We start from the raw sequence: 15,242 nt of genomic DNA, 5'->3' as shown, positions 1-15,242 counted from the left end.
CATGCTCAGTATCACTGATGACATTCATCGCTCTCTTGACAAAGGTGAATCCTCCCTCCTTATCCTCCTCGACCTCTCTGCGGCTTTCGACACTGTCCACCATCCCACCCTTCTTAATACTCTTAAAGACCGCTTTGGGTTTGAGGGCATTGTTCACCAATGGTTCTCCTCCTATCTCCAAAACAGATCCCAACAAATTAAACTCGGTCACTGCCTCTCCAAACCTCAACCTGTTTCACTTGGGGTCCCTCAAGGTTCTATCCTTTCTCCTACCCTATTTAATCTATTCATGGAACCACTCACCCTCATCCTTAAACAAGCTAATATTAGCTACCACCTCTATGCGGACGACACACAACTTTACTACAAGATCAAATCCCGCCATGACATCCTTCTCCTCAATGATACCTTGAATAAAGTCCAAGCCTGGTTCCATCTGAATCATCTCAAACTAAATCCCCAAAAAACTGAAGTCATTCTTTTCACCCCTAAAAACTGCTCTCTGCCTATCCAACTCTGGATCAATGACATCAATGCACCTAACTGCTCCCTCTCCACTTCTAACTCTGTTAAATCCTTGGGCATCAGCATTGATAAGAATCTTACTCTCATCCCCCACAATAAAAATGCTGCAAAAGGTGCTCTCTTCTCCCTCCTCCACCTTAACAAAATAAAACCTTTCATTCCAGCGGATGACTTCAAAATTGTTGTCCAATCTCTTGTACTTTCCAGACTTGATTATGGTAACGCCACCCTTGCGGGCACCCCTAAAGTCCACCTTACCCCGATCAAATCTGTCCTCAACCTGGCTGCTAGACTCACCTCTGATTGTAAACGATTCGATCATATTTCTCCTATCCTCAAAAACCTTAACTGGCTCCCAATTGAAGGTAGATCCACCTTCAAGTTGGCATGGATAACTCACAAAGCCCTTCACCAGAACACCCCCTCTTACCTCTCTAACAAACTACAAAAAGCTGGGTGCTCCAGGCCCTTGAGAAGCACCAATGCCCTTGTCCTCATCCCCCCGAAACTCAACTGTACAAAGACACAATCACGTGCATTCTCTGGTAATGCCCCTACGATTTGGAACTCACTCCCCAAAGATCTTCGCTGCAACCCCTCCTACCCTCTCTTCAAAAAAAGACTCAAGGTGCTTCTTTTAAACAAATATTGGGGCACCTAAGTCCCTATAATGATTCAGTCCTCATCTCATTCTCCTCAACCCACCCCGTCTCTCCTTTTCCCACTGCCTCCCCTCCTTCTCCTTGTACCCTTTTCTCTCCTATCTCTCAACCCATCCTCATCCCCCCTACCTACCCCTAAATTACTCCCTTTCCTCAATCTCCTCCTCTAACTGAAATGCTTTATCCCATGCTAATTTTTATTCACTTTGTAACGATGTTCTATTTTGTTTTAGATGCTTATTTGTTCTTTTGTCTATTATTTGTTCTAGATATGTACTTTTATTATCTGTCTGTAAAGCGCTCTGATACTCCTGGGTCCAGTAGCGCTATATAAAACCTTTTAAATAAATAAAATAAAATAAATAAACCGCTGCGGCAGGGGGAGCACTCGGCCAGGTCCTGGAGCTGGGCTCTCTGTGAGCTTTGCTCGGGTACTTTCCAGGGTGTGAGGGGTCCGCCTGTCAGCCTCTCTGGGGTGCTCGTGGGTAGGCCCGGAGCTGGGAAGGCTGTCGTGACGGGTCTGTTCACCGGTAGGGATTGTAAGTGGCAGCCCCTCTGCCTCGGTGAAGGGTGACGGTCGGGTCCGTATGCGTTGAGCAATGAGTTCCCAGGAAGCGTGTGTGCTCTGAGTTCTCACTTTGGCTGGCCAGTAGAGTTCTCGTGTATTATTTATTCCTTTGAGTTGGAGAAGTGAAAGTAGTCGCTCTTCCCTGGTGCAATGTTTCTCGACCTTTCAAGCGCTGGTAGCAGTGTTATCTTAAAACATTTTGTGGCCCAGGGAAAGATTTATTTTAGGGGCCACTGTTCAGAACATTCTTTGAATTTTGCTACACATTTTATGTTAATTCAAGCCCACATTATGCCAAACATTACTGAATCATACTTTCAGAAATGGAATCATACTTAAATAGCTAAAGTACCTCTTGCCCTGGGTCACAATCCTTAGCACGACACTGTGTAAAGGGAGGAAGAGTAAGAGGTAGATGGAGGGTTTCTGATAAGGCAATAGACAGAGGTGAATTGGAGAAAGATATCACTTTCCCAGAGAGATTAAGCTATTGGCAATGTAAATGGCAATGTCATTTATTTATCTGTTTTCAAAACCAACACATAAATAAAAATGTTGTCATTTACAATGCCAATAGCTCTAACTTTTGCAAAGGCGAAACCGTTGCATTGTAAATGCTTGTTATTACTATGTTGTTGGTGCCTTCGTGCTCATCTCCGGGACTTGCAGGCGCTCGGCCGTCCATCCCCCCCCCCCCCCCTCCTCCTCTTCTCCGGAGGCTTGAAGTAGGAATTGGTAGGCGGTGTCATGTCGTAGCAGCAATAACGGCTGACAAATCTTCAGGTTTATAGGAGCTTTATTTCTCTCATCTTACTCTGACCCTGTCCCTACTCTAACTGCCCCTTCCTGTCACTGCTCCTCCTCTTCCCCAACCCCTGGACTCCTCCCATCCCAACTACTAGAACGTGTACATCTTCACATCTCCCCCTTTGTTAACAAAATAACTTTAACCATTCCTAATCCATCTCTTCAATCAGTCTCTTTGGCTTGAGTATGTCTCTTCGTGGTCGGAGACGCGTTCTAGCATTCGCAGGCGCATCTTCCTTTGGCCTGTCGAGTCTCGGGTTGGATTCGGTTGACTCAGTCCGTCAATATCCCGTTGTGCTGTCTCTCTATCAAATGTCTCTTTTCATTTTCCGGGTAGATTGACTTCTACAAAGTTCGTATTTTTCCACTCAGCCCCATGAGTCGGCAGACAGCCTGTTTGGGCCACAGGAAAGTGTCTCCATGCATGAGCTCAGATTTAATCCGGTCTTCAAGCATCAGTAATGTCGAATCTGTGATGGACCTGTCTTTGGTCGATCTTTCTGTGATCTCAACACAAACATCTTTGACCACAGGAGCGCATTCTTGAAAATGTGAGACGTCGTGCATGAACTGCTTGTTCTCAGATTCCACAGTTGTCATGGTTTCTTTTTGCTGTGGGACTACTGATGTCTCAGCGCGGTAGTGGCAATCTGTTCTCCATTGTGACACTTGTTTTTCTAGGCATCCGCTTGTGGTTTCACTTCTGTTACCCATTCGGTCAGGGGCATCAATGCTCTCGTGTTCCCGGCCCTGCGTTTTGGACGATAGGGCATTGCCTGATAAGACTTTGTCTGAACTGAGTGTCCTGGTTCGGCTTTGAGACTCGTTGGCGGGCTCTATTTGTCCTATCTGCTCCCACTCGTGTTTGTGAATGTTAGACTCTTTGAGTATGGGGGCATGAGCGAGTACCGTTCGCGTCCCCTCTTGTCTTCGTGATGCGGATCCATCTTTGCCAACATACCTTGTCTTCTTGACGGAGTGAGGAGATGGTCTTTTCCCACGCCAGTGTATAGTGTCCCATATGATTGTCTTTCTTCTGAAAACCCTTGGAGTCAACCTCGCAAACCCCGTCAGGGGTGACGGTACCCTCCTCAGGTCCGGATAAGACTGCAACGGACAGGACAAGTTGCTTGACGAGGTGATCGATTGTTCCGAGCCATCGGCGTGAGATGTGTTGCTTTGGATGGGTGGAACAGTCTCTGAGTCCAATGTCCGCTCAGGTGATCGATGCCATGGGGGCTGTAGTGAGCTTGATCCCGGTGATCCGAGTGATCGTACTGACATGTCTTTTGACTCAGGGAAGTCTCTTGCTGATTTCCTTCGGGACCCTTCTTTCAAGTGTGTTTTGACTGATACACTTCTTGAACCGGTAGACTGTGACAAACTGCTTTTAGAGTCAGAACTGTCTTTGGGACATTTCTTGGGATATGTCTCTCGACATGTCTTCCACGCTGTTTCCGTGGAGAGATTGTCTGACAATCAAGCGTTTATTTCTTTTGTTCGATCCCAAGGCCTTTTGTCACTGCCCCTCTCGTATGATGTTATTTGTCTCTTCTCAGTTTCTTCATTTTCACGGGTATCATGAGTGTGCTTGCCTATTACTTTCTGGTGTCGGAGTGAATCACCCAGTTTTGTGAGGTCTCTTTCTTCTTCTCGCTTGTTGGGGGCCCTGGTGTCTGTGTCCTGGGGGTGGTGTTTTCTTCGGCTACATGGTTCTTCTAACTTGTCTGTGAAGATTGGTGACCCGCAAGTTGCTCGGCCGTGCTTGTGTACCGGCTCCCAGAGTTGACATGACTGGTCCGGTGTTCTGTGGCTTGTCTTTCCTTCATACTTGGTGAGCAGGCTGACATCGGTTCTGTCCATGTGATCCGTCCCACTTGACTTTTCTTCAGAATAGTTTGTACTATTTGTTGAGTGACTCCTTGAAGTTGAATAACTCCCTGAGGATATGTCGGTGGGGCTGTCATAATCCTGGATCATCTCAGTCTTTTGTCTTCGCGTTGTTGGCTCAGAGTATTTCATGTCACTTTGTCTTTCCCGCTGTCTTGTCGCTGGTCTACCTTCGTCCTCCCTCTTTCTGGTTTCGGTTGCCTCTTGGATTTGATGCTCTGACACGAGGGATGTCTCCTTTCGCTTGTCTTCCTTTCTTGCATTGACATGCAATTCTCTTGACAGCTCTCTTGTTTCGGCTCGCTCTCCAGCTTTAGCCCTCCTGATGATTTCCTTTAACGAGAATTGCCTTCGAAGTATCTTGCACTGTGCGTCTGGTTTTAAACAGCTCTCAATCGCCCGGAGACGGATCGCTTCCTCATTTGTGAATGTATTGAATTGACAGTATTGTACTAACTTTTGTAACCTCGTTATGAAGTTTGACAGCGATTCCCTTGGTTCCCGCCGTGCTGCATTGAAAACGATGCGTTCATGATCGACATCTTCCTTTGTGGTGAAATGAGCACGTATCGTTCTTTTGAGTTTTCTATATATCCCTGTGTCCTTTGCTGGAAAGGTTCTGAGTAGGCGTCGGCCTTCGTGACCCACCAGTTGAAGTAGGAATAGTAGACGTTTGCTATCTCTTCGATCGCCGGTTACATCAAGGAATGCATCCAGTAATTCTAACCACCGGTTCCATTTGGGACCCAAACTTTGGTTGTCGGTCCGTGTCACTGGGGGTGGCACTCCAATGCAGGGGTTAGATGTATGTGTTTCTTCTCTCCCCACCAGGATGGTGGAATGCGGTGGCATGACAATGTCACAGGACTGTTCCCTTTGCTTCCTGTCTTTTTCTGCCGACCCTCCTCGGCCGATAGTCTTCGTTTGGTCGCTTCCTTTGATTTTGATAAGATTCGCCGCTCCCGGGTGACTATTGTATGTCGTCCGCCCCTGGCACGACTGTCTCGGTATGCTTCAGTGAGTTAAGCTTGGAATCTCCTGAGGTCAAATGGCCACCATTCAGCTGCACCATGCGCGACTCGTTTCTCTGCGAATTCCCGCTTTCTTTGGTGCTGCGTGCTAACGGCAGTGGTCGGTGGGGCTGTCGCAACGATATGTGGCACCATTGACATCCTCATCTTGCGCGTTGTTCCAGACTAGTGCAGGTTGCCCAGCACTTGGTCAATGAGGGAAGGCTTCTTTGATGTTTTCTTACTCCTACTTCTGGATTGTTTGTTTTCTTCGCTTCTGTTACTTTTACTTGTCTGTCTTCATGTAGTGCTGAATGATATTCTTGTCTGGGCCTTCCGTGATTCCGCCCTCTTTGGGGTCTCCTACAGGACTGCCCCCTCCGGGGTCTTCTGCAGGACTGCCCTCTTCAGTTTGTGCCCAATGTTGTCTTTCCTTGTCGCTTGCATTTACTTTCGCGTAGTCTCTTGTACCTCTCGCACTTGCCAGTGCTTGTTTTCTTACCCCACTTGCCTTTGCTTGTGCTTGTTTAATTGTTTTCACCAATGCCACTCCTTGTTCGGTCACGTTTGCCACGGTTTGTTTGTTTACATTTGACAGTGCTTGCGCCGTTACACTTGTCATTGATTGTTCCTTTACATATGTCAACGCTTGTTCCTTCCATTCACTTGCATTTACCAATGCTCGTTCCCATATCGTGCCTCTTGCATTTGTTTGGGCTCGTTCTCTCGTATCCTTTCTGCCTTCACTCGTGTTTGTTTGTTTTGCAGTTATCAATGTTTGTTTGGCTATTGTCACTACTTCAATCTTGCATGTACCAATGCTTGTTTTTACAATTGTCAGTGCTTGTTTTGCAGTTTCCAATGCTGCCTGACTTCAAAATGGCCGCCCATTCACTTCATAGGGATGTCCTTTACTGTTGCCTGATTTCAAAATGGCCGCCCCCGTCATCCACGAGGTTTGAGCTCCTCTTCAGCCTCAGTCACACTCGGGCTCTTTCTGCACTCACCGAGGGTCCCTTCTTCCAGCAGCAGGGATTTGGCAGCTCCACATCCACTTCTGGGCCACTTTCCACCATTCCGGTAGGCCGGGGCAGGCTCTAGCGTCTTCCGCTCGCCGCGTGCCGTTTCTCACGCATCGGGGGTGAGACCCGATGTTGGCGAGATCGGCGCTTTCGTTCTGGCGCCTCCGCAGGCTTCACTTGCCTCTCACTGCGCTCCTCACTTGAGCAGGACGCCTCAGGAAGGCTGGGGTGGGCTCCCAGTCCCTTCCTTCTTGATGCAGTCTTCGGGACACACTCCCGATTTTGGCACGAAAATCGCGCCGGACACCAGAGGGTCAGTGCTTCACTTCTCACTGCTCGGGGGTGGCCTCACACGATCTCCTGGTCGTGGGGCAACTCCTCCACCGCTGGCCTCAGGCTGTAGGCGGCGGCATCCTCAGGGCGCAGACGTCGCAAACGGCGATCGCGTCTGGCTGGTGACCGGGACAGGTCAGTTCTTCCTCTCGCTCTCCAGCAGGACTAGCAGGTCACTTATATCCCACCCTCGTCGCCAGTTGTCATGTCGTAGCAGCAATAATGACTGACAAATCTTCAGGTTTGTGGGAGCTTTATTTCTCTCATCTTACTCTGACCCTGTCCCTACTCTAACTGCCCCTTCCTGTCACTGCTCCTCCTCTTCCCCCAACCCCTGGACTCCTCCCATCCCAACTACTAGAACGTGTACATCATCACAGGCGGTACTGGCTGCTCCACGTCCGGGTTTTCTGCCATCATTTTCAGCTTTGTCTCGATGGCTTTAATTTTTGCACTGACACTTAAATTAGACTGCGTTGGTTCAGTACTGGATGAGGGCTCAAGGCTGATTGGACGAATCTTCTCACTCTTGTGGTTATCGTATCTCTTAATTTGTGCATGTGCCCATCGCACTACCAACTTTTTGGAGAGTGTCAGCTTTCCATTCAAACAGTGTATTGCTTGTTCAGCTTCCTGCTTTGTTTCAAAGTTTACAAAACAGTATCCTCGAGGTTGCCCCTCTAATGGTTCAGACTTGTGGAACAGAAAGTCAAACTGTTTTACATTGCCAAACTTTTGAAGGAGTTTCAGAAGGTGGTAGGTATTCAGTTATTTTGGGATCCAAATTGCCAATTCATAATCGATGGCCCTCTTGTAAAGAACCTTCTGAAAGAATTGTTGCGTTCTCCAATGGCAAAGCTTTAGTCTCTTCCTCCATCGAGTTATGGACCGTCCATGAATTCAGCCTGCCGTTGGTTGTCCTGCTGCTTTATTTTTTTATTTTTTTGAGGAGAGCAGATCTAATGCCCTTTCCAATGCTTGTCTTACATATGGCCAGCTTGCCCTCAATTCCATAATGCACCAGTGACAAAAGTGATAAGGCAGGGCACATTTAAAATCAATGATTTTCTTTTGCTCACAGTGAAAAAACGACCATAAACATCTCAGGTTTGCTTCATTTATCACCAGTATGTAAAAAGTACTGTAAAGGGTAGCAGCAGAGCATGGGGAAGGCAGGGGTAGGATGGGGAGAGCTGATCGATGCTGTACCGGTTATGTGACGTCTAATCCTGGTGGAGTAGGATACCATGTTAAAGAGCTTTGATCTGCCGCTGTCTGTGCAGCGCTACATTTGAGCACCCAGGAGGGACCAAAGGTGTTTGCACCTTTACTTGTGCAGCTTCAGTACAGCTAAGGTAAAACTGGCAACAAGTTTCATGAAACTAGTAATCCTAATTACACGCATTATTTTTTACAAATGGTGCTTTACTTTCTATTTTTTGGGGGGGAGTATACCGTACTTTTTAGGTGAAAACCTTTAAAGTGACGAGGGCTGACTGTGCTTTAAACACTCTCTCAATGCACTCTCTGTAAGTGTGCCACTGTCCCCCGGGAGCAGGTTTGGTTAATTGCTGCTGTCACCATATAATGCCTGGCAAGTGCTCTTTGCTCTGTATTTAATGGTGCTCCAATTTAATATGGTAATTAAGGGCCTGCAACTAATTTCATCTGGGCCGGGCACGCGCCTCTCTGCAGGGGCAGTTCTATCTGATGGGAGCACAGCAAAGCAGGAAGTCGAGGCACTCGGAAACTGAGTGCGTAGGGTCGGCACGCAATTAAATCTATACTAATTAAAATGAAGACCTCTTTAGGACGCGTCCCCGACAGCTGGCGTGGCGTGAACGCTCTGGATAAACAACAAACCCACCGACAGTGTGAGGGGTTCGTGGCAAAAATGTGTGCAACGTCATATACAAGAGTTAGAGCAACAGTCGGAGCTCTTGTGATCGATCATCTTTGAGAACAACGCGTGAGGCAGTGGGAGAGTTTGATCGCATCTGTCCTTAAACTTTTCGGCAGAAGTGGGTGCAGCAATGCACATCGCTGTCACTGTGCCCAATACATAGTTTAGGAGGACTAAAGCACATGGAGAGAAGGCGATGTGTCCAGGATCACACGTCTGTGTAACACCCGGTATTAGAACTAGCGCCACTGGGTTCAAAAATAAGCATTTCACCCACCAGATCACACAGGCAATGCTCTACCCATTTCTTTTCCGTTGTAAATACTTTCATCCCCAACCCTCTCCCGTGTAAAGTCTCTGCTCTCTTCGTTGCACTTAGAATAATTCTGCAGCGCCCAGCCCCGTTCTTCCCTGCCGACCCCAGAGAGCGCTTACCTTCCGCGGGCAGCTCCCAGCTCCGTAATAGTGGGAGGGCGTGATGCAGACCGGGATTGTAGTTCTCAATTTTGCAGCACTTGTAAGGACACCGGTGCAAAGGAGTTTAAGGGGTACACTGCTCCCCAGTTTTGAGTTTTTTTAACTAAACAACCAAGTCCTATATATATATATATATATATATATATATATATATATATATATATATATATATATATATATATATATATATATATATATATATATATATATATATATATATATATATATATATATATCCAAAAATTACAGGAACACCAATTCGAGAAGACTCCAGAAAGTGTGTAACCACGCTTTATTTTCACTCGGCACCTTGCAGGCAGCCCCTTAACTCAGGAAACACATCAAAGTCTTTGAATGCGCGGGGACGCGTTCCGGGATAAGAATCCCTTCATCAGCAGCAGCATTCGTTGCAGAAAAGGCAGCGCCGTGAAAACACACTCTTTTACCCGCCCGCTGTGGGCGTGGCCGATATCTCTGGCATCATGGTAACTGTAGTGCTTCAAATAATCCCAAGTGGGTGCGCTCACCATCTTCTGCCTCAATGTTAAAATAAAGCCCAAGTGGGTTGGTGTGAGCCCAAGCATGGGACTGCCCATGCTTTGTAGATGTCGAGTTCGTGAAACCCTAGCACTTCCTGCAAAGCGCTAGCGATCTTCCTCCCAAGGTTACGACACTGTGTAGTGTCGGCACAGGATCCGTGTAACGGTGGGTCTTGACTCGCGACCTGGAGAGCCGCTACAAATCCAAAAATTACAGGAACATCAATTCGAGAAGACTCCAGGAAGTGTGTAACCACGCTTTATTTTCACTCGGCACCTTGCAGGCAGCCCCTTAACTCAGGAAACACATCAAAGTCTTTGAATGCGCGGGGACGCGTTTCGGGATAAGAATCCCTTCATCAGCAGCAGCATTCGTTGCAGAAAAGGCAGCGCCGTGAAAACACACTCTTTTACCCGCCCGCTGTGGGCGTGGCCGATATCTCTGGCATCATGGTAACTGTAGTGCTTCAAATAATCCCAAGTGGGTGCGCTCACCATCTTCTGCCTCAATGTTAAAATAAAGCCCAAGTGGGTTGGTGTGAGCCCAAGCATGGGACTGCCCATGCTTTGTAGATGTTGAGTTCGTGAAACCCTAGCACTTCCTGCAAAGCGCTAGCGATCTTCCTCCCAAGGTTACGACACTGTGTAGTGTCGGCACTGGATCCGTGTAACGGTGGGTCTTGACTCGCAACCTGGAGAGCCGCTACAAATCCAAAAATTACAGGAACACCAATTCGAGAAGACTCCAGGAAGTGTGTAACCACGCTTTATTTTCACTCGGCACCTTGCAGGCAGCCCCTTAACTCAGGAAACACATCAAAGTCTTTGAATGCGCGGGGACGCGTTTCGGGATAAGAATTCCTTCATCAGCAGCAGCATTCGTTGCAGAAAAGGCAGCGCCGTGAAAACACACTCTTTTACCCGCCCGCTGTGGGCATGGCCGATATCTCTGGCATCATGGTAACTGTAGTGCTTCAAATAATCCCAAGTGGGTGTGCTCACTATCTTCTGCCTCAATGTTAAAATAAAGCCCAAGTGGGTTGGTGTGAGCCCAAGCATGGGACTGCCCATGCTTTGTAGATGTCGAGTTCGTGAAACCCTAGCACTTCCTGCAAAGCGCTAGCGGTCTTCCTCCCAAGGTTACGACACTGTGTAGTGTCGGCACGGGATCCGTGTAACGGTGGGTCTTGACTCGCGACCTGGAGAGCCGCTACAAATCCAAAAATTACAGGAACACCAATTCGAGAAGACTCCAGGAAGTGTGTAACCACGCTTTATTTTCACTCGGCACCTTGCAGGCAGCCCCTTAACTCAGGAAACACATCAAAGTCTTTTGGGAGGAAGATCGCTAGCGCTTTGCAGGAAGTGCTAGGGTTTCACGAACTCGACATCTACAAAGCATGGGCAGTCCCATGCTTGGGCTCACACCAACCCACTTGGGCTTTATTTTAACATTGAGGCAGAAGATGGTGAGCGCACCCACTTGGGATTATTTGAAGCACTACAGTTACCATGATGCCAGAGATATCGGCCACGCCCACAGCGGGCGGGTAAAAGAGTGTGTTTTCACGGCGCTGCCTTTTCTGCAACGAATGCTGCTGCTGATGAAGGGATTCTTATCCCGAAACGCGTCCCCGCGCATTCAAAGACTTTGATGTGTTTCCTGAGTTAAGGGGCTGCCTGCAAGGTGCCGAGTGAAAATAAAGCGTGGTTACACACTTCCTGGAGTCTTCTCGAATTGGTGTTCCTGTAATTTTTGGATTTGTAGCGGCTCTCCAGGTCGCGAGTCAAGACCCACCGTTACACGGATCCCGTGCCGACACTACACAGTGTCGTAACCTTGGGAGGAAGATCGCTAGCGCTTTGCAGGAAGTGCTAGGGTTTCACGAACTCGACATCTACAAAGCATGGGCAGTCCCATGCTTGGGCTCACACCAACCCACTTGGGCTTTATTTTAACATTGAGGCAGAAGATGGTGAGCGCACCCACTTGGGATTATTTGAAGCACTACAGTTACCATGATGCCAGAGATATCGGCCACGCCCACAGCGGGCGGGTAAAAGAGTGTGTTTCACGGCGCTGCCTTTTCTGCAACGAATGCTGCTGCTGATGAAGGGATTCTTATCCCGAAACGCGTCCCCGCGCATTCAAAGACTTTGATGTGTTTCCTGAGTTAAGGGGCTGCCTGCAAGGTGCCGAGTGAAAATAAAGCGTGGTTACACACTTCCTGGAGTCTTCTCGAATTGGTGTTCCTGTAATTTTTGGATTTGTAGCGGCTCTCCAGGTCGCGAGTCAAGACCCACCGTTACACGGATCCTGTGCCGACACTACACAGTGTCGTAACCTTGGGAGGAAGATCGCTAGCGCTTTGCAGGAAGTGCTAGGGTTTCACGAACTCGACATCTACAAAGCATGGGCAGTCCCATGCTTGGGCTCACACCAACCCACTTGGGCTTTATTTTAACATTGAGGCAGAAGATGGTGAGCGCACCCACTTGGGATTATTTGAAGCACTACAGTTACCATGATGCCAGAGATATCGGCCACGCCCACAGCGGGCGGGTAAAAGAGTGTGTTTTCACGGCGCTGCCTTTTCTGCAACGAATGCTGCTGCTGATGAAGGGATTCTTATCCCGAAACGCGTCCCCGCGCATTCAAAGACTTTGATGTGTTTCCTGAGTTAAGGGGCTGCCTGCAAGGTGCCGAGTGAAAATAAAGCATGGTTACACACTTCCTGGAGTCTTCTCGAATTGGTGTTCCTGTAATTTTTGGATTTGTAGCGGCTCTCCAGGTCGCGAGTCAAGACCCACCGTTACCCGGATCCCGTGCCGACACTACACAGTGTCGTAACCTTGGGAGGAGGATCGCTAGCGCTTTGCAGGAAGTGCTAGGGTTTCACGAACTCGACATCTACAAAGCATGGGCAGTCCCATGCTTGGGCTCACACCAACCCACTTGGGCTTTATTTTAACATTGAGGCAGAAGATGGTGAGCGCACCCACTTGGGATTATTTGAAGCACTACAGTTACCATGATGCCAGAGATATCGGCCACGCCCACAGCGGGCGGGTAAAAGAGTGTGTTTTCACGGCGCTGCCTTTTCTGCAACGAATGCTGCTGCTGATGAAGGGATTCTTATCCCGAAACGCGTCCCCGCGCATTCAAAGACTTTGATGTGTTTCCTGAGTTAAGGGGCTGCCTGCAAGGTGCAGAGTGAAAATAAAGCGTGGTTACACACTTCCTGGAGTCTTTTCGAATTGGTGTTCCTGTAATTTTTGGATTTGTAGCGGCTTTCCAGGTCGCGAGTCAAGACCCACCGTTACACGGATCCCGTGCCGACACTACACAGTGTCGTAACCTTGGGAGGAAGATCGCTAGCGCTTTGCAGGAAGTGCTAGGGTTTCACGAACTCGACATCTACAAAGCATGGGCAGTCCCATGCTTGGGCTCACACCAACCCACTTGGGCTTTATTTTAACATTGAGGCAGAAGATGGTGAGCGCACCAACTTGGGATTATTTGAAGCACTACAGTTACCATGATGCCAGAGATATCGGCCACGCCCACAGCGGGCGGGTAAAAGAGTGTGTTTTCACGGCGCTGCCTTTTCTGCAACGAATGCTGCTGCTGATGAAGGGATTCTTATCCCGAAACGCGTCCCCGCGCATTCAAAGACTTTGATGTGTTTCCTGAGTTAAGGGGCTGCCTGCAAGGTGCCGAGTGAAAATAAAGCGTGGTTACACACTTCCTGGAGTCTTTTCGAATTGGTGTTCCTGTAATTTTTGGATTGATTTGTAGCGGCTCTCCAGGTCGCGAGTCAAGACCCACCGTTACACGGATCCCGTGCCGACACTACACAGTGTCGTAACCTTGGGAGGAAGATCGCTAGCGCTTTGCAGGAAGTGCTAGGGTTTCACGAACTCGACATCTACAAAGCATGGGCAGTCCCATGCTTGGGCTCACACCAACCCACTTGGGCTTTATTTTAACATTGAGGCAGAAGATGGTGAGCGCACCCACTTGGGATTATTTGAAGCACTACAGTTACCATGATGCCAGAGATATCGGCCACGCCCACAGCGGGCGGGTAAAAGAGTGTGTTTTCACGGCGCTGCCTTTTCTGCAACGAATGCTGCTGCTGATGAAGGGATTCTTATCCCGAAACGCGTCCCCGCGCATTCAAAGACTTTGATGTGTTTCCTGAGTTAAGGGGCTGCCTGCAAGGTGCCGAGTGAAAATAAAGCGTGGTTACACACTTCCTGGAGTCTTCTCGAATTGGTGTGCCTGTAATTTTTGGATTTGTAGCGGCTCTCCAGGTCGCGAGTCAAGACCCACCGTTACACGGATCCCGTGCCGACACTACACAGTGTCGTAACCTTGGGAGGAAGATCGCTAGCGCTTTGCAGGAAGTGCTAGGGTTTCACGAACTCGACATCTACAAAGCATGGGCAGTCCCATGCTTGGGCTCACACCAACCCACTTGGGCTTTATTTTAACATTGAGGCAGAAGATGGTGAGCGCACCCACTTGGGATTATTTGAAGCACTACAGTTACCATGATGCCAGAGATATCGGCCACGCCCACAGCGGGCGGGTAAAAGAGTGTGTTTTCACGGCGCTGCCTTTTCTGCAACGAATGCTGCTGCTGATGAAGGGATTCTTATCCCGAAACGCGTCCCCGCGCATTCAAAGACTTTGATGTGTTTCCTGAGTTAAGGGGCTACCTGCAAGGTGCCGAGTGAAAATAAAGCGTGGTTACACACTTCCTGGAGTCTTCTCGAATTGGTGTTCCTGTAATTTTTGGATTGATTTGTAGCGGCTCTCCAGGTCGCGAGTCAAGACCCACCGTTACACGGATCCCGTGCCGACACTACACAGTGTCGTAACCTTGGGAGGAAGATCGCTAGCGCTTTGCAGGAAGTGCTAGGGTTTCACGAACTCGACATCTACAAAGCATGGGCAGTCCCATGCTTGGGCTCACACCAACCCACTTGGGCTTTATTTTAACATTGAGGCAGAAGATGGTGAGCGCACCCACTTGGGATTATTTGAAGCACTACAGTTACCATGATGCCAGAGATATCGGCCACGCCCACAGCGGGCGGGTAAAAGAGTGTGTTTTCACGGCGCTGCCTTTTCTGCAACGAATGCTGCTGCTGATGAAGGGATTCTTATCCCGAAACGCGTCCCTGCGCATTCAAAGACTTTGATGTGTTTCCTGAGTTAAGGGGCTGCCTGCAAGGTGCCGAGTGAAAATAAAGCGTGGTTACACACTTCCTGGAGTCTTCTCGAAATGGTGTTCCTGTAATTTTTGGATATATATATATATATATATATATATATATATATATATATATGTATATGTTTTAAATTTCACAGCAGTCGATGTGACGAACAGTATATATATATATCCAAAACTAAAGAGATCCCTCTTATGGAAGAGGCAATAAACAGGTAGGTTGATTTCAATCTTTATTGTGCACGAAGGCTGCATGCACAGGATAA

General features: G+C 48.3%; 1 protein-coding gene and 1 pseudogene across 3 annotated transcripts in view; one reads left to right on the top strand and one right to left on the bottom strand.

Moving 5' to 3' along the window:
- CEP112 (centrosomal protein 112) overlaps window positions 1-15,242 on the top strand; it is a 2,313,552-nt gene that overhangs the window by 55,771 nt on the left and 2,242,539 nt on the right. The window lies entirely within an intron of this gene.
- LOC144769426 (putative RNA-binding protein 18 pseudogene) lies at window positions 7,175-7,714 on the bottom strand (annotated as a pseudogene).

The sequence above is a fragment of the Lissotriton helveticus genome, chromosome 7 (assembly GCF_964261635.1).
Source record: "Lissotriton helveticus chromosome 7, aLisHel1.1, whole genome shotgun sequence".
Classification (NCBI taxonomy): Eukaryota; Metazoa; Chordata; class Amphibia; order Caudata; family Salamandridae; genus Lissotriton; species Lissotriton helveticus.
Note: the sequence above shows the minus strand (reverse complement) of the source record. Positions and strands in the feature narration are given on the sequence as shown.